The sequence below is a fragment of the Sphaerodactylus townsendi genome, linkage group LG02 (genome assembly GCF_021028975.2).
Source record: "Sphaerodactylus townsendi isolate TG3544 linkage group LG02, MPM_Stown_v2.3, whole genome shotgun sequence".
NCBI lineage: Eukaryota > Metazoa > Chordata > Lepidosauria > Squamata > Sphaerodactylidae > Sphaerodactylus > Sphaerodactylus townsendi.
This window is the reverse complement of record NC_059426.1, coordinates 11,691,795-11,714,159: the sequence shown is the minus strand read 5'-3', so window position 1 is coordinate 11,714,159 and position 22,365 is coordinate 11,691,795. Positions and strand designations below refer to the sequence as shown.

The following is a 22,365-nucleotide window of genomic DNA, read 5'->3' as shown; positions in this document are numbered from 1 at the left end:
GTTTGACACCTGTGATCTAGGGCTAGGAGCAACTCTGCCATTGTGGAAAGCCACAACCAGACAGTAGATGACAATACTGGGTAAAATGAAGCAATGGTGTTTGGGAACTATGTAGCCGGGAATCATAGTTCAAATCCAGACAGGAAGACAGGAGAACAAACACAGGGAACAGAGTCTGCTTCTCGACCCTGGTTAAAGCAGTACAATGGCCGAGACCTAGGGAAGCACACAATGCGTTCCTTCCAGACACAACCATTTCCGACACCACAGAGCCGAACTCCTGCATTTGCCGCGGACATCTGACAGAGAACTGTGGTTGACCCTGGTGGTCCAACTAGCATGCTGGTGAGCTCCACAGGAGTGCAAACTCACGCTGTTCACATTGACAACATATGTGAGAAAAGACGTGTGCATGCTTGAAGGTTAATCTGACACCCAAAGTTTTTGTTGTTGTTTAACAACAGTGGCATATGAGGTTAAGAGCGCGTGTATCTAATCTGAAGGAACCGGGTTTGATTCCCCGCTCTGCCGCCTGAGCTGTGGAGGCTTATCTGGGGAATTCAGATTAGCCTGTACACTCCCACACACACCAGCTGGGTGACCTTGGGCTAGTCACAGCTTCTCAGAGCTCTCTCAGCCCCACCTACCTCACAGGGTGTTTGTTGTGAGGGGGGAAGGGCAAGGAGATTGTCAGCCCCTTTGAGTCTCCTACAGGAGAGAAAGGGGGGATATAAATCCAAACTCTTCTTCTTCTTCTTTTTTAATGCAGTAAGTCTAGTAGCCCTTTTTGCTATGCTCCATTCAAAAAAAAAATGTTATGAATCCTTCATATCCACAGGGGGTGCAGACCAACAAAAGACGAAGCCTTTTCCAAAATCTGAACCGAAGCAAACAGTTTGCAGATTCGTTGCTGCCCGTCGCCGCAATCGGCACCCGAACAAAAGGTGTCTTTATATAGATATGTGATTCCGTGCCTTCTCCGCTCTCTCATGCAGACGGCTGCAAAGCGTGGCGAGGTTACTCTGCAAGGCACCAGTGGAGGGCAGGGCAACGCGAGTGGATTCATATGTGCCTTGGCAACTCAATTTCTTGCAGCTTTTGCAGCAGCATGTAGGCGTAGCTGTTCAGAAACTGAATGACTTGATGCAGGGAGAGGAGTGACAAAAGAGAGCTCTTTGCTATTCCCTTACATACCTGTTCTGGGAATGTATGGAAATGTATGCCGAAGATTCATATATCTGCTAGCAATGAGAGAGAGGTGGGAGCGTGGGGGCGGGGAGGCTTAAAGAATAGCCGTTTTCCTCCCTGTAATAAAATCACAACCCTGCATTCTCTCACCGAAAACCATCCTAAGTATTTAACCCCCTACGGACTCCTTTAGCATAACCCAGGTTTGCAAAAATCAGTAGCTCCTTTTTAAGCAAACATAAGGACCGGGAATGCTTTTCAATGCTGTTTTGTTCCACTGTAGCTCTGACAGGTGTCCCAGACAAGTCAGTAGCCCTTTCATTTGGCAGCAACTCTGGTGGCCGAAACGCCCGAGTGTCACCGAGAGAGTCTCTCTGCAGCAAACAGTTCTTTCAAGAACAAAGCCGTCGCAGCGAACTTTCAACACGGCACGACAAAGCTGGTAACACCACACAGCTCAACGGCACAGAAAGGCGTACGCAAAAATGTCGGCGAACCACGAGAAATCCCCCCCCTCCCTTTTGTGTGAGCCGGCAGGTAAGAGAAAACAAGGCATGCCTTACCTTTTGTCTGCAAACAAGTCAAACCCAAAAGCCGTGTGTCACATCAGAAAGGAACGGCTGGAGGATCTGCAAACGAATCCCCCCACACGAAAAGAATAAAATTAGTACATTGGATGCAACAAGGTCTTTTATTCTGCTTTTCATCAGGATAAAAAACACACCTGTACATACCACCTGCAAAAACATAACAAAATCTACAAGAAGAGACCCAAACATATGAAGATTCCATACAGTACAGCCACATGTACAACCGGTGTCTCTCCCTCACACATACACACATCATTTGAATTCAACCATTGACTGATTTCACACCGAATTTACAGCAGAAAGGGTTTCTGTTGCCCAAAGTATTAAAAAGGGGGGCTCGCATAAAGGCCGAGGTTTTAAAACAAAAAGGGGGGGAGGAGAAAACCATTACCCGCTTCTATGTTGCAGCACCACAAAGGCAGGTCGTGAAATAACTGCGGCATAACCATTCTCCCTGAACGTTTGCATCCGCAAGCTCGCTGCCTATCTCCAGACAGACACCGTCTGCCAGCCACCGGCTCGTAGTTTCCGCATGTGCGCCGGGGAAGAGGAAAACTGCAAATTAGATGAAGTCCCCGCAGTGGTGGAAAGGAAACGAGGCCGAGTGGGAGACACAGAGGGAGCTCGCCGGCCACAGAATTTTCCAGAACGACGGCGAGGCAGCCAGCTCCGCCATTGCTAACTGACAACACGACGCTGCACTTGTCTCAGCCAAAGCAATCTGTCAAAAGGGTTCCTGGTGCTGAATGCCTGAGAGGGATTTTAATGGCAGGCAAACCCAAAACTTGTCCTCTGGAGCTGGGCCTCAGATCCCAAGGAAACCATCTACTAGTGTGTTTTTCTGTCACTGCCAAAGGCACATACAGACAACATACATTTAACAAAGTGTTACGGACCAAACTCCTAAATAGGCTTTATGTACTTTACTAGGCACTGCTGCAAAACAGATCTCTGTGGACTGTACACAGTGGTGGGATCCAACAATTTTAGTAACAGGTTCCCATGGTGGTGGGATTCAAACAGTGGCGTAGCGCCAATGGGGCTGGGCGGGGCATGACGGGGGCGTGGCTGGGCATTCCGGGGGCGGGGCATTAATAATTTCTCTGTTACTGTAAAAAATTCTTACTGTTAAAAAAAAAGTTCCTAATTTCCAGCTTTCTGTCCATAATTTAAACTCATTATAGCAAGTCTCTATGCCAATAAAGGCTTGCTAACTATATTATAGCAAGTCCTATTGTCTACTGCCAACAGAAACAACTACTTCTCCTCTAATTGACTGCCTGTCAAATACTTAATACTTTCAAATACTTAATTTTGTTTCTAGAAATCCAAAGAAGGATACTTTCCTTAAACAAGGAACTGTACCATATTTCTAAAACATGTTTTGAAAACAGCCCAACAGGGAGAATTATCCCGTTTTCTACCTTCGCTAACCAGCCACATAGGAAACAACAGGACTATGATTTTTGGACCTAATGGAATTTCTAACGGAAAATCAGACCCAATTAGTAACCCCCTCTCGGCACACACAAATAATTAGTAACCCACTCTCGGGAACTGGTGAGAACCTGCTGGATCCCACCTCTGACTGTACAGTATATTGCAGGACAGTATAAGTTTTTCTCCCCCATACACACCCTTATACTTCCCTCTTGGTCACTTAGATATCTTCTGTTTTTCTTTTGGAACTCACAAGGGATGCAAAGACTGCTAGCAAGTGAATATATCCTATGCAAGAGCATTTTTTTTCAGGCATTATTTTTTTTGTCATAGGCAGAAGATGTAATTCGATATGGCACACACCAGCCTTCCACTGCAAATATTTTAAAATTAACCACAATCCCTCGACTGCAAAGTGGAGACACTGGAAGATGTGCTTTACTCACGAGGATAAAAATTCCATACTTGCAGTTTCAAAATTGTCCGACTAAGCCCCTTGTGGTTATGTTACATCTATAAAGTTAAGGCTGATCAAATATTTTGACATTTTTCTGTTGGAGAGAACAGAGGGGCAACAGGTAGTGACCAGGGACCAGGTGAATTTATTGCTATTCTTTCTCTTCCAGAATTGTATCCCAGATGTAACTATATTGTGGGGAAATGCCTGTTACTCTGGAAGGTTTGGACTGTATAAAACATTCACCTTGAGTTTTTTTTAAAAGAAGAATGTTTTTCTATTAGCAGAGAATAGGCAACGGGGTGGGAATGAAGGCTCAGCTAGCCCAATGCTTTAGAAATGCTACCAGCTGCCTGACCAGAGACAAAGAGATGGTAAGTCATGCCTCCAGCTTACAGGCAACAACACCTAGTGGAGAAGAGAAATTTTGGAGCATTAAAATGCTCGAAAGTTTCTTCCTGGAGATTTCGGGAAAGTGTTCCTTGATCCACAGAAGGGGTGGAAAAATAGAGATAATAAAAGAAGAAGAAGAAGAAGAAGAAGAAGAAGAAGAAGAAGAAGAAGAAGAAGAAGAAGAAGAAGAAGAAGAAGAAGAAGAAGAAGAAGAAGAAGAAGAAGAAGAAGAAGAGGAAGAAGAAGAAGAGAGAAAGAGAAGAAGAGAGGAGGAAGGAAGAGAGAAGAAGAAGAAGAAGAAGAAGAAGAAGAAGAAGAAGAAGAAGAAGAAGAAGAAGAAGAAGAAGAAGAGTTTGGGTTTATATCCCCCCTTTCTCTCCTGCAGGAGACTCCAAGGGGCTCACAATCCCTCCCTTGCCCTTCCTCCCCTCTGACAACAAACACCCTGTGAGGTGGGTGGGAGCTGAGAGGAAACTCCAGGAAGCTGTGACTAGCCCAAGGTCACCCAGCTGGCGTGTGTGGGAGTGTACAGGCTAATCTGAATTCCCCAGATAAGCCTCCACAACTCAAGCGGCAGAGCTGGGAATCAAACCCGGTTCCTCCAGATTAGATACACGAGCTATGCCACTGCTGCTCTTCTGTATTGTAAAACCCTTCTGTATTGAGAGGGACAGTCTCTTGGGTGGATTTCATTTAGGAAGAGAAAGACCTTACATCTGGGCTTCTTCTGCTCATGATTACCATGTGCCGGTCTGCAGGCCTCAACGGAGTCTCCAGAGCAATAGGAAGCTTTTTAAAACAGTAACTTTTAAGTTAAAAAGCTTACTTGAGAGAGAGAGAGAGAGAGAGAATTGTGTATTTACATTATCCTTTGGGTGCCCTGGTTCAATCTATTGTTGTGCTGAGAGCATGCATTTTCTCATTGACAAATGTTTTATAATGTTTGATATTAGCAATGTTGTTGTTGTTGTTGTTGTTGGTGGTGGTGGTGGTAGTAGTAGTAGTAGTAGTAGTAGTAGTAGTAGTAGTAGTAGTAGTAGTAGTTTGCATTTATACCGCACTTTTCTCTCCTGTAAGAAGCTTACAAACTTTTTTCCCTTTCTCTCCCCACAACAAACACCTTGTGAGGTAGATGGGGCTGAGAGAGTTCCGAAGAACTAGCCCAGGGGTAGGGAACCTGCGGCTCTCCAGATGTTCAGGAACTACAATTCCCATCAGCCTCTGTCAGCATGGCCAATTGGCCATGCTGGTAGGGACTGATGGGAATTGTAGTTCCTGAACATCTGGAGAGCCGCAGGTTCCCTACCCCTGAACTAGCCCAAGGAAACACATCTGGTTCACCAGATAAGCCTCTGCCACTCAGGTGGAGGAGTGGGGAATCAAACCCAGTTCTCTAGATTAGAATCCACCTATTCTTAATCAATACACCAAATCAATTGACTGTCACCAGGGACAGTCAATTAGTCAGCCAGCTGTCAATTCCACTGTGGTTCACAAGTACAGTTAATTGTCCCCATGGTAACCAGACACTTGATATTGTGAGATACAAGCATGAGGTGAGGCCTTAGAATGGCAACACAGGGAATGGAAGCGTGGAGCTCTAGTTCTCTCAGTGAGTAATTCCTACAAAGGCCAGGTGGTAGATAGGTGGTAGAATTAGGTGGTAGGTGGTAGAATTAGGACTAATAAAAGGAAACACTTCTTCACGCAACGTGTGATTGGTGTTTGGAATATGCTGCCACAGGAGGTGGTGATGGCCACTAACCTGGATAGCTTTAAAAGGGGCTTGGACAGATTTATGGAGGAGAAGTTGATTTATGGCTACCAATCTTGATCCTCTTTGATCTGAGATTGCAAATGCCTTAACAGACCAGGTGATCGGGAGCAACAGCCGCAGAAGGCCATTGCGTTCACATCCTACATGTGAGCTCCCAAAGGCAACTTTCATTCCACTGCGAGTAGCAGAGAGCTGGACTAGATGGACTTTGGTCTGATCCAGCTGGCTTGTTCTTATGTTCTTATGTTCTTAGATGTGGGTGTACCAAGGGAGGGAGGGAAAAACTCTCTGAAGATCAGGAAAGCCAGGAGAACAGCACCTTGACAGGCAGAGATTTGAAATGCCTCAACTGTCCAGATGTTTTGGAGGGCCCGATGGAATATAGCCCATGGGTCAGTAGGGCGGTTCCACCACCCATACTTTGAAGAAATCCTATTCAGTACAATAGGGCTTACTCTCAGTAAGTGTGTACAGGATTTTAGCCTTAGGGCCTGTAAAGCTATGGATAAAGACTCCCAAAATGCCAAAAATGATCAATTTATTTTCTAACAATTGCCTGCTAGGCATCCCAGGACTATGTGAGATATCTGAGACATGTGGGTCTTATGATCGTGCAGACTTGGGACAATTCACTGGAAAAACAGGATATAAATTGTTCTAATAAAGAAATGCTTGAGAGAGTATCCCATGGAATTGAGTGAAAGGTCGGGGATTGAAATGACATTAAAATAGGGGTAGTCTGATGTGAAGTTTAACCAAAGCGATCTCTGCCTCGACATCCACTTAACATACTTAATGCAAATGACTTCTAAATGTAATTATTTAATTAAGTACATGTAAGTACACAGCCTTGTTACTGTTGCTTCCTGCTGCAGCTGTTAAGTCTTCCTCTCTGCACTGAAACTGCCGGGCTGTATTGAGAAATACCTTTCCTTTCCACAGCGCTTCCACAGAAATGAGAAAAATAGGGAAAAAACAGTGACTTTTATTTGCGCTCTCGGGATGTGTAATAAGGATGTTTCTGAAACACGGAACTATTCACAAGTTTAACACACACTATTTACTGGACTAGTTCAATGAGAACATTGCAGTTGACAGTTACTGGGTGCAGAGAACAGCTATCAACTCGCTTTTAAAATTTTTATGAGGTGAATTTTTGGTTTCTTCACAGTTTCAGGAATCTCACAGTACGAGTACGAGCATCTAGAAAAGCAAACTTTCGTCAGCTTTCCCCAGAAGCTATGCTCTGAGACCACCACGCTCTCCTAGAATGTTCAATAGTTTAGCCCAGGGGTAGGGAACCTGCGGCTCGAGAGCCGCATGCGGCTCTTCTGCCCTTGCACTGCAGCTCCACGAGCAGAGCCGCCGGCCCCATCCTTGCCCTCCCACACACAGGCAGCAGAGTGAGCGCCCTTTCAGCTACCCGCAGTGTCGGCTGGAGCCGCAGGCTTCCCCTCTCACCCGCCTGTGGAGTGGGGTGAAGCTTTCCCGGCTGACCCAGCGGAGGCTGAGCTGCAGACTACATCCTTGCCACGCCCTGCAGGCAGCAGAGGTGGAGGGCACCATCAGCCCAGCCGGCTGGCTGGACTGCTCCGCGGGCTTCCCCTCTCGCCCGCCCCGTTTGAGCGGGGCAGGTGCTTTCCCGGTGGCCGGTGAGGCCAAGCTGCTGGCTCCATCCTTGCCCGCCCTGCAGGCAGTAGGGTGGACGCATCCATGCGCTTCTCAGGATGAGCGGAGTAAAATGTAGAAAAAAACCCAATATATATAGTGTTATCTTTATTTTAAATGTCAAAAATTATTTGCGGCTCTAAGTGTTTTCTTTTCCCGTGGAAAACAGGTCCAAATGGCTCTTTGAGTGTTAAAGGTTCCCTACCCCTGGTTTAGCCTGCTTTCCCCCAACGCCAGACTCTGAGACAACACAATCTCCAGTGAAAGGATCTCTCCAATCTCACTTATCGAAGGACCAAACCCTCCCTGACTAAGGGCTGTCAGAGTCATGGATTTTCTTCTCCACTCTTCCCTCCCATCTGGCTCCTCCAGCAATCCATGGGTCCTAATGGGCCATTAGCTGTTCCGTACACACACAAAAACAGGTATACAGGGAACTGGTGACTGACAAGCAGGGGTAGGACCTTTGCCCGTTTGCCACACCCAGTAAAAATGCACTGAATCACAAAGAATACAAAGGTTTGATCTAGCTGTTGTGGTAGGGGAAAATGGCATCAAGTCACAGCTGATGAAAGGGGACACCATAGAGCACAGGTGTCAAACTCGCGGCCCTCCAGATGCATGATGCTGGCAGGGGATGACTTCAATAAGGTTTCTGGTAAGTAGCTAGATTCAAGTCCAGTAGTACCTTAAAGACAAATAAGATTTCCAGAGTGCAAGCTTTCAAGAGTAAAAAACTTCTTTGTATCAGATGAAGGGAGCGTTGACTCCTGAAAGCATCTACTCTCGAAAGCTTGTACCCTGCAAATCTACTTGCTGCTGCTAACACACTTGAATCTTGCTCCCCAACCAGGTGGGAGATCCGCCAGCTGCTCCTTTCCCCCCTCATTTTTGATTCTCACCACTACATCACACTGGCTGTCAAGCTGAATTAAAAGAAGGGCCTGAAGTCCAAGAGATGGCAAGCCGTAATGACAAATCAACTTAGGACTGGAAAAGTCTGCCCAGAACCTCAAATAAATACCCACTTTTTCTAAATATTAAGGAGCTTGGTTTCAATAAGAGCTTATGGCCCCCTCTTTCTCCACGAGAATTTCACTGTGATTTTGGGTAACATTTCTGGGACATGGTTATCCAAGAGAAACGTGCTTACTGTGGGGCAGAGAAAATCAGGTCAGCTCTTCAAAATGAATCCTGCCTATTCCAGATTAGGATTTGACGCCACATTTGCCAACCTGGAGTCCAGGTTCAGATGTATTGTCGAAGGTTTTCACAGCTAAAATCAACTGGGTGCTGTGGGTTTTTGCTCCTGACGTTTTGCCTGCATGTGTGGCTAGGAGAAGTGTATTTCTGTGTAGAGAGGGAGAAAAACACATTTTACTCAGCCACAGATGTGGGCAAAACGTTAGCAGCAAAAACTGCCAGACCATGGCCCTGCAGCACGGAAAACCTACAACATCAGGTAGCAGGGGGTTATCACCCAGGGGGACATAAAGGGGCAAATGTCCCCAGGTGGTGCCCATTTAGTCACATGGGGGATGGAAAATCATCCCCATGCCCCTCTTCCTTCCCCCTGGACCCCACATTGTCGGCGCTCTCCAGGGAAGGAAGTGCCCACCCCTCTGAGGATAGCGTGCTGGGCCTGCCACCCCAAGGATGCCACTGGGCCAACCCCACTGCTGCCCCATCCACGTGCCTTCTGGGTGGTGGCCTCAGCAGGTGGCAGGGCAAGTCAGGAAGGTGGGTCCCACAGGCCTTTGTTGGCATCCAGCCCCTCTCCGTGTCAGGACCATGCCTGTCAGTGCCTGTGTGGGGAATTGCAAATGTTTTCCTGTAAATGCTTTCCTGTTTCCCTCTTCCTTTCCTGGCAACCGCCTGGCGCCAGCTCATCTGCAAGAAGGTGTGAACGGTTCCCAGGTTTTTTGAAGCTCTGTAGTGCAAATGTTGTAGAAACTGTAAGGGACATTTGGTGTGGGGTGAAACGGGGGGGGTGTTTGGGTTGAAGGATATAGGTCCTGGATCTGAGCTCTTTAGCTCAGATTCCTGCTCTCTATTGTTACTCTACGCGTTGCAAGAAATAAACTACTTTAGGACTTTCCTACGGTCTCTGTTATTTCCACGTTCGAGAGTCTGACACTCCATGCCCCAGGGGGACAGAAAACTCTGTTCTTGCCCTGGGCTCTATTTTCTGCAGATATGCCACTGACAGGTAGAGATTTCTTGTTTCCATTTTTATGTTCTGCCCATGTTTGAAGTGATCTCCTCCTCCTCCATCATACAAAGTGGAATGGGCTTCTTTATCATGCCAATGGGTAAAAATAAGGGGATTTTCTTTGGTCTCTGTTGGTAACATTGACGTGTTTCTTATGCAATACAAAAAATTGAATAGAAGTTTGGATTTATACCTGGCTATTCTCAACAGTAAGGAGTCTCAGCTTACAAACTCTGACCCTTCCTCTCCCCAGAACAGGCACCTTGTGAGACAGGTGGGGCTGAAAGAGTTCTGAGAAAACTGGGACCAGCCCAAAGTCACCCAGCAGGAATATAGGAGAAGGGAAACTAATCCAATTCACCAGATAAGAGTCAGCCACTCATGTGGAGGAGCGGGGAATCAAACCCAGTTCTCCAAATCAGAGTCCACCTGCTCTTAACCTCTACACCATGCTGGCTCTCTTCATGTGTCAAGAGCCACAATGACTCAATAAACAGGGATTTGGGGTCAATGAAGACAAAATGAGGGTGGCAGAAGTGGGATCCAAGATGAGGTGTCTCTTTTTTATCCAGTCAGGAAACCCATTGGCTAGCTTTTGATCAGTCCCAATGTCAGAATCCGGATTAATTACTTCTCACCTAAGGGCTCTTACAGCTGCTGCTATCAACTGTTTAAACCCTTTCACAGTTTCAGCTGTTAAACGCTTAACTTGATGTCAGTGTATTGTTGCTTCCTGGTGGGAGGCTGGGAATCGAAAGCCCATTCACATCAGAGCTGACGTCATACAGTTGCAGATGTGTGGCTCTGCCATGATCTCTAACTGGCCTCGCTTCTCAGACTTTCCCAGACGTCTCGCTTTCTCAGACCACTCAGTCCCTGCATTACTCCATCCCATAGCACCAGATAATACCCCTCACCTCACTAGACTTAAACATTCTAACCTCCCTGCTTTTCCCACCAGCTGGCAAGGGGGATGGGCTGAGGGGGAGGCTCAAGCTATATCTCCCTTTGGCTTTCCCATGTTTCTCAGATCTAGCTATGAAAAGTATGGTTCTTTGCCTTGCACAGACCTTCAATAAAGACTCCATTATCAATATCGGAGTCTAGTTAATGTCTACTGACAGCCAACCTTACACCCTAGCTCTTAACTTTACATACGCCATAGGGTTGTGGTAAGGATAAAAGTGAGGATTCTGCATGCCAACCAGAACATAGCTCTACATTGAATAGTTAAATAAGAGACTCATCCTTCTTCGCTGATGGGTAGCTATCCTTTACTGCACAATGCTTGAACAGCCTTCAACATCTGCTGGGTTGAAGCCAAAGTTTTGAGACAAAATCTTGAACATGTTCTTTTTTACACCTTGTGCCAGCAACATACCGAAACCAAAACAACCTGATGGAATAAACATATTTATTTAATTTAATTTTTTTATTAAATTTGTTATACCGCCTACTCCCAAAGGCCTCTGGGCAGTGTACAGAAGATAAAACCATTAAAACATTGTTACAACAGAATAGTTAAAACCGAAAGAATCAAATACTACAACAGAACAAGACAAAAAAGACCTAATATCAGATGGCACTCGAAGAAACCTCCTATCCCCCGGGAGGGGATTGGACGCAATATTGCAATAACCAGTTATGATGATGTGAGGGGGATGGCAGGGGAGGCAATCAGCGACCAGCCCCGCCCCCCCCCCGCCCAAGCCCAGTGAAGCAACTCCATTTTACAGGCCCTGTGGAGCTGTCCAAGGTCCTTCAGGGCTCTGATGGCTGGAGGGAGAGCAATCCACCAGCAGGGGGCAGGGCAGCAAAAGCCCTGGGTCTGGTAGTGGTTAGTCGCATCATTGAGGGGCCGGAGACCACCAGCAAATTTGCCTCTGCATATCACAGAGGCCGAGTAGAAGAAGAAGAAGAAGAAGAAGAAGAAGAAGAAGAAGAAGAAGAAGAAGAAGAAGAAGAAGAAGAAGAAGAAGAAGAAGAAGAAGAAGAAGAAGAAGAGGAGGAGGAGGAGGAGGAGGAGGAGGAGGAGGAGGAGGAGGAGGAGGAGGAGGAGGAGGAGGAGGAGGAGGAGGAGGAGGAGGAGGAGTTTGGATTTATATCCCCCCCTTTCTCTCCTGCAGGAGACTCAAAAGGGGCTTACAATCACCTTGCCCTTCCCCCCTCACAACAAACACCCTGTGAAGTAGGTGGGGCTGAGAGAGCTCCGAGAAGCTGTGACTAGCCCAAGGTCACCCAGCTGGCATGTGTGGGAGTGTACAGGCTAATCTGAATTCCCCAGATAAGCCTCCACAGCTCAGGCAGCAGAGCGGAGAATCAAACCCGGTTCCTCCAGATTAGATACACGAGCTCTTAACCTCCTACGCCGCTGCTGCCATATGGGCTCTTAAAGGTACAGATCCACACATATAAATATGCCTTTCTGGATGAAAATTGGCCCTTGTTGAGTTGGTCAATTAAACTCAGTTTGTTGACTTATTGGATGACCATAGATAAAATAACTACCCATAGATAAAATAACTACCAGTCACAAAGTATGATAAACACAAATATGAGTATGCAGACATGTGGAAGGATACGTCTAAATGGGAACTACTCAATAGGCTAACAAGATATCACTGGACAGGGTGCCAGGACAGGATGAGACCTCAGGGGGATATAATGTTACTAAGTCCATGTCGGGAATCCAAAGATCTTGGTCCCTTAAGAACCAGTGAGATTATTGATCTGGTAATTTAGCAGAGTGCAAAAGGCTTTGGTGTGATCAGCAAAGCCATCTAATCTCTCTGTGTGGCAGGTACGAAAAATAACTCAGAGTCTTTTTGTCAATGCAAGCTACTAATGCTATATTTATTGTAGGAACTCTATTTCTTAGGAGTATAGAGTGAATGTAGCTTCCTACTCGAACTAAGATGGAGGGAAATATGGAATCTGCATCCTGCCCTCATTGTGACAAGATGGAGAAGCGTGTGTGCGTGCAAGCAGAGGTGTGAGAAGAAGCAAGAAGAATGTCTTATTTCTGCCCATGAAGGTGATGATGAAGAAGAAGAGTTTGGATTTATACCCCACCTTTCTCTCCTGTAAGAAGACTCAAGGTGGTTTACAAGCTCCTTTCCCTTCCTCTCCCCACAACAGATACCTTGTGAGATAGGTGGGGCTGAGAAAGTTCCGAAAAACTGTGACTAGCCCAAGGTCACCCAGCAGGAATGCAGGAGTGCGGAAACACATCGGGTCCACCAGATAAGCCTCTACCACTCAGGTGGAGGTGTGGGAATCAAACCCAGTTCTCCAGATTAGAATCCACCAGCCCTTAACCACCACACCACGCTGGCTCCCACAAAGGCACCATGCTGGATATTTAGGAGGTAACATTTTCCCATATCCAGAGATGCAGCCAAGTCTTAGAGTGCAAGTTATAGGCGTGGACTTTCCTGCAGGAAGATCGCATGCACCTGCTTTCTCTGGAAGACCAGGAAATCACTATGAGCATATATTCCTGCAGTGCATCTAGAGGAGAGACTGGGCTGAAAGGAAGGGGAAAGCAGAAGCCTTGGCTATTCACCGTCTCTATGGTTACTAGGATAGAAAACAGTTGCACATTTAGAAAGAGAAGCGGTAATGATAAGGGAGGGGCGGCAAGGAAAGGTCACAGAAAGTGGAATTGGCCCAGCAAAACAAAACACAGGAGCTTTCGGAATGATCCTGGAAGATCTCGGTAGCATCAAAGCCCTGCTTTTCTTCTCAAGTTTCTTGATAGGGAGGCAGGTTTCCTTAACTGACCACCACGGTTCAGCAGCATAGCTGTTCAAGCGTTTCTCAGAAGGGTGGCCCATCTCCTTTGGACTGGGCCGAGCCTTCCAGACTGGGTTGGCGTGTCAACACATTTCATCAAACTGATGTCCCGCTCTGTCCCCCTAGCTGGCCAGTGATGGAGTAAATGACATCCGCTGTTGTCTTACAGCAACTGAGGCAGCATGTCGTTTCGGCCAGTGAGAGAAGCCAGGGGGCAACTCTGCCGTACTGTCTTCTCCCCAGCCCTTTTATTGACAGTTACAGGTGGAAAAACAAACAGGGCATGCAGGTGGGGGGAAGCACAACACAATGGACGGGGCAAAGAGCATGGGTTAGAGCAGAGGATTTGGTATTTTGCACGTACACATTGGAGCCAGGAGGTCTTGCAACCTCAGCAGTTTCTCCGAAACTACACTTTGGAAGGAGAGGTCAGTCGAGGGAATGTGAGAGACCCTTTTCCGGCGGTGTGCCACCGTACTCGAGCGTTTCCCAGGCACTCAGGCCCTCCAACAATCCGCCTCTATGCCCCCTCTTCTGTTGGTTTGTTTGCCTTTGCAAAACTTTACTTTCAGCCCACATTTAAATTCTAGATCAGTGATGGTGAACCTATGGCACGGGTGCCAGAGGTGGCACTCAGAGCCCTCTCTGTGGGCACGCATCCACAGAGTTCATCACAGATTTTCGCCACACACACACACATATAGGCTGGCCTGGGCCGCTGGGCACGACATGTAGGTAACCCTGTTCTGTTAAACCCCACTGATTTTCATGGGAAGAACTAAAAGACAATCCTTTACCTGGGAGTAAGCTCGGTTGCTGACAATGGGGCTTGCTTCTAAACCCTCCTAGGGTCGCAGATTCCACCCATCTGGAAGCTGCTGCATCTATTGCTTCAAAGCAAATCCTAACTACCACCACCTAAACCAAAGTCCCAGCACCAGGCTTAAATTTGGCCGTGGTTGGCACTTAATGACAACAAGTGGGTTTTGGGTTGCAGTTTGGCACTCAGTCTCGAAAAGGTTCGCCATCACTGTTCTAGATGGATATAGCACCCCTCGAATCCTGTGTCCAAAGGGTTCGGCAGACAAGTAGGAACAGAAATCACCTTGTGCCATGCTGCTGTTTCTGCAGACATGGGTCACCTTCCCCAGATTACTCTGGTTCTGTTGGATTTTCCTCCAGGACTCCCTGTTTTGTTTGTCTGCTTTATACACGTGTTTTTCTTGCAGGTTTTTCCCCCCTGTTTTTTCCTGCAGGAAAACAGGTGAGGAGTAAGGAGTCAGCTGGGAAAATGACACCAATGAGGAAGAGCAGGGAAGGCAGAGAGACTTGGGAACCATCTTCAAGGGACCGCGCAGGCAAATGAAGACATTCTGCGCTATGGCTCAGCCCCTAGTTCATGAGTCAAAAGATAGAATGCAGTATGTGACAAAGCCACAGTTCAAGCAAGACTGCAAAAGTGCCCATGCTCTTTAGACAGAGAACAGTGGGAGCATTCTCCAACTTGAAATGGATAGCAGAATGATTGAATCTTGACCAGAGATAAATGCAAATCCTACTTAGCTACCTCCTACCCTAGTATTATGTGAGGACAGATGTATACAGATAATGTCAGGACTTGGTTTTTTTTGGGTGATAGTACTCAGTGGTAATGGATTTTGTTTGGGATTCTCCAAGTCCTGGGGGGGAAATTGGCACAGTCTTATGCATGTGTACTGGCTAGGGGAATATGCTGCCACAGGGAGTGATGATGGCCACTAACCTGGACAGCTTTAAAAGGGGCTTGGACAGATTTATGGCGGAGAAATCGATCTATTGCTTCCAATCTTGATCCTCCTTGATCTGATATTGCAAATGCCTTAGCAGACCAGGTGCTCAGGAGCAGCAGCAGCAGCAGAAGGCCATTGCTTTCACCCCCTGCCTGTGAGCTCCCAAAGGCACCTGGTGGGCCACTGCGAGTAGCAGAGAGCTGGACTAGATGGACTCTGGTCTGATCCAGCAGGCTAGTTCTTATGTTCTTATGTACCATCCCCAGATTGGGAAATCTATGGAGATTTAGGTGGCACAGCCTGGGAGGGCAGGGTTTGGGGAGGGGAAGGACTTCAATGGGGTATAATGCCACAGAGTCTGCCCTCCAGAGAAGCCATGTCCCCCGGGGGAATGGATCGCTTTCATCTGAAATCAGTTGTAATTTTAGGAAATCTCCAGGCTGCACCTGGAGGTTGGCAATTCTACTACCAGCAGTGGCATAGGAGGTTAAGAGCTCGTATATCTAAGGTTAAGAGCTCGTATATCTAATCTGGAGGAACCGGGTTTGATTCCCAGCTCTGCCGCCTGAGCTGTGGAGGCTTATCTGGAGAATTCAGATTAGCCCGTGCACTCCCACACACGCCAGCTGGGTGACCTTGGGCTAGTCACAGCTTCTCGGAGCTCTCTCAGCCCCACCTACCTCACAGGATGTTTGTTGTGAGGGGGGAAGGGCAAGGAGATTGTGAGCCCCTTTGAGTCTCCTGCAGGAGAGAAAGGGGGGATATAAATCCAAACTCTTATTATTATTTATTGTTGTCTTCACACAAAAAAACCAACAACAAAAGCACTGGATATTGCATATGCAAAGGTAAAATGCAACCTTGAGGCCTATATAGTATAATATCACCCATTTTGTGGCTCATATTTTACAAGGCCAGGGAGGAAGCCATTGTACTAAATTAATAAAGATGTAAAATTAGGCTACTTAGCACAACTAGATTTGGCAATCTCTCCACTGGGAACAAAGCAGAGAAGCACATTTGCTTTACAGTAGGTCACTGTAACACCGTTCCTTACATCGTTTTCCCACGAATGAGTTTATCTGCATCTTATTCACCCACAACTGGAAACTGGAATGCAAGCTGTAGGAATAGATACACGGAAACAACACTGCTCTGATCTTAGCAAGTACTTAGCAAGAGAGCAGCAGTGGCTTAGGATGTTAAGAGCTCGTGTTTCTAATCTGGAGGAACCGGGTTTGATTCCCAGCTCTGCCGCCTGAGCTGTGGAGGCTTATCTGGGGAATTCAGATTAGCCTGTACACTCCCACACACGCCAGCTGGGTGACCATGGGCTAGTCACAGCTTCTTGGAGCTCTCTCAGCCCCACCCACCTCACAGGGTGTTTGTTGTGAGGGGGGAAGGGCAAGGAGATTGTAAGCCCCTTTGAGTCCCCTGCAGGAGAGAAAGGGGGGATATAAATCCAAACTCCTCCTCCTCCTCCTCCTCCTCCTCCTCCTCCTCCTCCTCCTCCTCTTCTTCTTCTTCTTCTTCTTCTTCTTCTTCTTCTTCTTCTTCTTCTTCTTCTTCTTCTTCTTCTTCTTCTTCTTCTTCTTCTTCTTCTTCTTCTTCTTCTTCTTCTTGCGATGTCAAAGGAATGTTTTGTTGAGGAAATGTATATCCGCACATATCAGACTGCGTCAACATTGACATGCAAACCCAGACAAATCCTGAAACTGAAGACCAAGTTAATAAAGAAAGGCCTGGCTCGGAAGCCACTCCTAAACACCTACATATCACTACCAAACATCTGCCCTGGCGTATCTGCACGAGGTGGGCAGATCGGAGAATTGTCTCCATTTAAAGAACTGAGCACTGGTACAGAGGTTGACAAGCATCATGCTAAGGCCCCTGACTGCTCTCAGCCATGTTTTCTGTTAGTATCCATAATGCGTTGAATGAGGGCAACCGAGCTCTAGAAGCTGTATGGGAATGGCAGCTGCTTCTTCTGCTAAGATACGGCCTCGCTCACTAACACACACCTGATAGTGGCAAAATCTTTCACAAAAGCACACCTTTACAGCCCAATCTGGGGGAAGGGAGCAAAGTTAGGGAAGTTAGGGTAGCCCCATCTCATTAGCAAAGTATGGGTGATGGGGACCCCCCTTTGAGGGTCCATAACTTTGGACCCCCTAAACCAGGGGTAGGGAACCTGCGGCTCTCCAGATGTTCAGGAACTACAATTCCCATCAGCCTCTGTCAGCATGGCCAATTGGCCATGCTGGTAGGAGCTGATGGGAATTGTAGTTCCTGAACATCTGGAGAGCCGCAGGTTCCCTACCCCTGCCCTAAACCAAACTGCACCAAACTGGGGGGGGGGAGTCCCATCAGGACAGTTTCCAGATGATACCCTGAAATTTTGGTGTTGATACATCCAAAACTGCGCCGCCTGCAGGAACATCCCAGAAATTTGCCAAAGAATCTTTGTACTGCATTGAGTTTTCTGTATTGCTGTCAATGGGGGTTGCAGGCTGGGGGGGGGCACATTTTGTTGTTGTTGTTGAGGCACTGTTACCCGCACCCTAGGGTTTTGGCCTTTCTGACAGGTATTGACTGAGCAAGCATGCAAGGCATTTGAGAGCAAGTTTCAAGGCATACTCATAGTCAGTTTGTTTTGAGTCAATGGGAACAGGGAGACAGAGGGCCAATAGTGAACTAGCATCAGGGTTGTGACGTCATGCCACCGCCTCGCTTATTACACCTCCATGAGCAATACAGTCTAGTCGTGACCTTGATTGCATGTGAGTAAGTAAAATTGTGAGTAAAATTCTTCAGGAGACAGTCAAAGGGGATATAGGGCTATGTACTGCACTCCAGTACCTACCTTTCCAAGATCAGGCTGTTAGTTGTGTAGGGATGAGCCGCTGATCCAGCAGCACCGTAAGTAGAGCGCTGGAATGCCGGCGCTCCTACGCTCTTCTGGTCGCACCGCTCCCCCGCCCCTCACCCCTGATGAGAGTCATCGAAGGTGGTCATGAATCCGCCTTAGCTCACAACCACCAGGTGTCCCAGACAAAGGGACAATGGGCCCTTGCCCCCGGGTCAGGATTAGACCCAGACGCTGATGCTTCCTCCCGCACGTAGCAGCCAGGTGAGATCATGCATCACATGATGATCTCTCAGTCTCCCGCTCTCCCGCTCTCCCGGTTTCCCCCCGGTCCGCCCTCCTATACGCCCCCGCTAGGACCCTAATAAAAGGTGCCAGAAACCAGCATGCGGCAGAGTCGCCAGGACCACGGACCCCCGCGATCCCGCTGCTGGCGCTCTCCACCAGATGATATCTCCGCGTCTCGTCTCGTTCTTACGCTGACTCCGCGGGCACGACTACAAGTTGTAGTGGGATGAAAGGCTGAAGTGCCTGAGGGAGCCCAAAGTACCTGAAAGCCTAGGGGCCCGGCCATGGGTTAATTTGGCCCTGGGGGGGGGGCACAGATAGATTCGCTTGGAGCAGACTTTGGAGAGCAGGGTTTTAGTCTGTGCAGTGCAATAACTTTCCCAGAGTGATTCCACCCAGTGCCTAGGGTTGGCATGGAGATCTCTTTGAATGGTAACTGAACTCCAACCTTCAGAGATCAGTTCTGCTGGATGAAATGGTCACTTTGAAGGCTGGGCTGTGTGCCATTGGATGGTGCAAAGGTCTCTTCCCTCCTCCAACCCCACCTTCCCCAGGCTCCGCCCCCAAATCTCCAGGAATTGTCCAATCCCGAGCTGGCAACCCAACCACTTAGCTTCCCCTCTTAACCCACCGGCACATCCACAACTGCATGCCTTCTCAACTGAACTCCTATTTGTGTATTTGCTTTTCCTCTTCTGTGGATTGAAACCGAGCCAGCTTAGTCGCCTGCATCTCACATCAAAGGCTGCAGCGAGAATCGTCCTCTCGGCGTGTCAGCTCCGTTTGTACTACGTTTTGCTGGAAAACGCAATTATGTTTTATTAATTCCCTTGTCATGTTCTCCCGTTGAAAACCCTGGCTGCTGCTTATAAGACACGAGATTTGTAAATAAAGAATTGATTTGATGGCTGGAAAGAGGCAGCTTTGTGTATTTAAATCCATTCTAGCCAAGCATGAGAAACGAGCTCGGGAGCGGTAACAACCGTACATGTCATTCATGGCCCTTCTGTACTACTCGTTCGAATTCCCCATGATAACCCCCCTCCCCCCCACAAATGCCTTAATATTGTCCTCTGAGAGATCTCCAACACGAAATTCTCTACATCCAGAAACACACCAACTTCCAGCGTTTCTTAAGGGAGTCCATGCAACAGCTTTCTGTCCGCAAGCATATGGAGAATTTCAACAGAAAGGAAGAAACCATGAAAATGAACAGAACTTGGCTGCCAGTTTTGAAAAACACTAGAGTCAAGACAGTGACTAATCTGCCCCACACAAACACAGGATGACTACAGACAATAAACAATCAAAGAGGACAAAGGCCAGGCTACTTCTATTCAGACGCCCTCATCTATTGACCTTGCTATCTCCATTGTTACTCAAATGCTACACTTCATTGTTACTCGCTTGCCAGGCTACTCCAACTCAGATGCCCTCACCTATTGACCTTTACTCACAGGTATATATACTCCACTTGCTTTCCTTTCCTACTATCAGATCCTCTGATGATGCCAGCCACAGATGCAGGCGAAATGTCAGAAGAGAATGCTGCTAGAACATGGCCATACAGCCCGGAAACCACACAGCACCCCAGCTTTCTGTCTGTTACCCTCTCAGAGCAAACTATGCATGGCACACAAACAGAGAAGGGCGGGAAGAAATTGCTTAACCCTTTTCCTGCCCACCCTCATTGCTTCCATATATCCTTCCCCCCCCCCCGAAAAAGGTTCAGATTGCATGTTTGCACATATAAATGGCTGGTTGGCATTTGATGCAGGGATCAGCAACTTAGCAACAGGAACAAAGGCAGAGAAACAGCAGGAAGAAAACCTCACGGCCACTGCCCCATGCAAAGATCCCTCTGGCCAGAACGGCTTTGACTTACTAAAGACAGCTGTTGAGGGTTCACCACGCTGATTCATGCGCAACGCCCCTCAGGGCCCAAATCAGAGAGAATAGAGAAGGACTGATCCCTGACAGCTTTCCAACTTTCATTTGAATCCTGCCAGTCTGGATCATCTCCAAAGTGACAGTTGTACACTCTAGTCGAAAGGCCTACGGGGCCAGGTCACCTTCGAGGACCCCGGACACCATAATGTTTGTTCGCGCTGTACACACCATCTTGGATGCAACTGTTTAAGGCAGCAATGTCTAATGTGCAAAGGAATTGAGAAGAAGACACAGCTGAGGGCAGGCAAATGGTTGTAAAGTTAGTGACCCCTCCGTCTTTTCGTGTCACCTCTTGCCTATTCTTAGACTGATACCCTCAAGTCTAATATCCTGCCTCTTCTTGGAAGTTAGTGAAATGGACTCTTCCTAGCTAGCAAGGTAGCACCTGGCCATCTTTCCTCTAGTCTACCTAAATGTAGTTCCCTAATAAACATTTACCCTTTACCCTTTTTAGAAGAAGAAGAAGAAGAAGAAGAAGAAGAAGAAGAAGAAGAAGAAGAAGAAGAAGAAGAAGAAGAAGAAGAAGAAGAAGAAGAAGAAGAAGAAGAAGAAGAAGAAGAAGAAGAAGAAGAAGAAGAAGAAGAGGAGGAGGAGGAGGAGGAGGAGGAGGAGGAGGAGGAGGAGGAGGAGGAGGAGGAGGAGGAGGAGGAGGAGGAGGAGGAGTTTGGATTTATATCACCCCTTTCTCTCCTGCAGGAGACTCAAAGGGGCTTACAATCTCCTTGCCCCTCCCCCCTCCCAACAAACACCCTGTGAGGTAGGTGGGGCTGAGAGAGCTCAGAAGAACTCTGACTAGCCCAAGGTCACCCAACTGGCGTGTGTGGGAATGTACAGGCTAATCTGAATTTCCCACATAAGCCTCCACAGCTCAGGTGGCAGAGCGGAGAATCAAACCCAGTTCCTCCAGATCAGAATGTGCCTGCTCCTAACCTCCTACACCACAGCTGCTTTAATCAGGGTGTTAGCCACTTCTCTGTGCTGCAAAACCCAACAGCAACTAGCCTCAGATAACGTGGACAACCAAAGTGGGGCCTCCAAGGATGACCAGTAGGAATGGTCAGCTTCATTTGCTCTCTAATAGTTATGCAAAATTCGGGAGGCAGATTCGCACCTTCAAAAGAGACGGCTCCTCATCACCTGGAAACCAGCTTCTTTCCTAAGGCAGCAAACAGACAAGACACTTCCTGAAATAACTCTGGTGCAACACTCTGGCAATGCCAAAGAGCAGCAGCAGCTGAAGGAACGCCACAAGACCCAATTCTGAGTAGAAGCAAAGTAATCGCAGGGGATCACAGGAGCAACAAGGCAGCAGAACCAACCAATGAAGGGTACAGAGCGTGGCTAGGGGAAAAAAAGAGGTCTGCTTAGAAATTACATGCAGAAGGAGATTGGAGAAACAGGCACATGACAGTAGAAGGCTATAAAGATGGCATAGATGTGAAGATGAACCTCTAGAATTTATGTAAGGTGTCAGGACTACAACTCCCAGCATGCACCAGCTCCCGCCTTTTTCCAACAAGAGCGGGAAAACAAACTGAGAAGCTACATCCCACCGGAGCATCATGGCCAATGAGAGGCCAGAGACAGGGGGGGGGGGGAGAAAGCTAATTGGTTGTTGTTGAGTTCAGATATAAAATAAATACTGGAACTGAGGACACGAATCCTCAGTTCTAGCACCCTGTATTTAGGGCGACGTAAATCAATAAAGTTATTTTCTTAAAGTTAACTTAGGGTGATTCTGCACATGAGTAAAATAGGCTCGACCCAGTTCCCTGAGAAGGGTACTGACCTAGGTCGAAGCCATTGTTGTTCCCCACTGCAACCACCTTGATCCCAGCTCGGAGGGCGGAATCATCCTGTGCCTCTTCGCCGCTCCGTTCCGATTGGCTACTGTTCTACGGCCATGTTCCGTCTATCCCCGCACACGTTATAAAAAAAACTGCCAGAGGAATGGAGGGACGAAGGTGGCGTT

General features: G+C 47.5%; 1 protein-coding gene across 10 annotated transcripts in view; it reads right to left on the bottom strand.

Annotated features, from left to right (window-relative positions):
- MAP2 (microtubule associated protein 2) overlaps positions 1-22,365 on the bottom strand; it is a 385,117-nt gene that overhangs the window by 218,761 nt on the left and 143,991 nt on the right. For 8 of the 10 annotated variants that reach the window (XM_048484968.1, XM_048484977.1, XM_048484972.1 and 5 more), the window contains exon 4: positions 1,752-1,817. The gene's annotated coding sequence lies outside the window, so the exon portion shown is untranslated. Of the gene's footprint in view, positions 1-1,751; positions 1,818-1,912; positions 1,928-2,169; positions 2,373-22,365 lie in introns of those variants that run through there. The other 2 variants (XM_048484970.1, XM_048484971.1) reach the window with 2 other exon arrangements.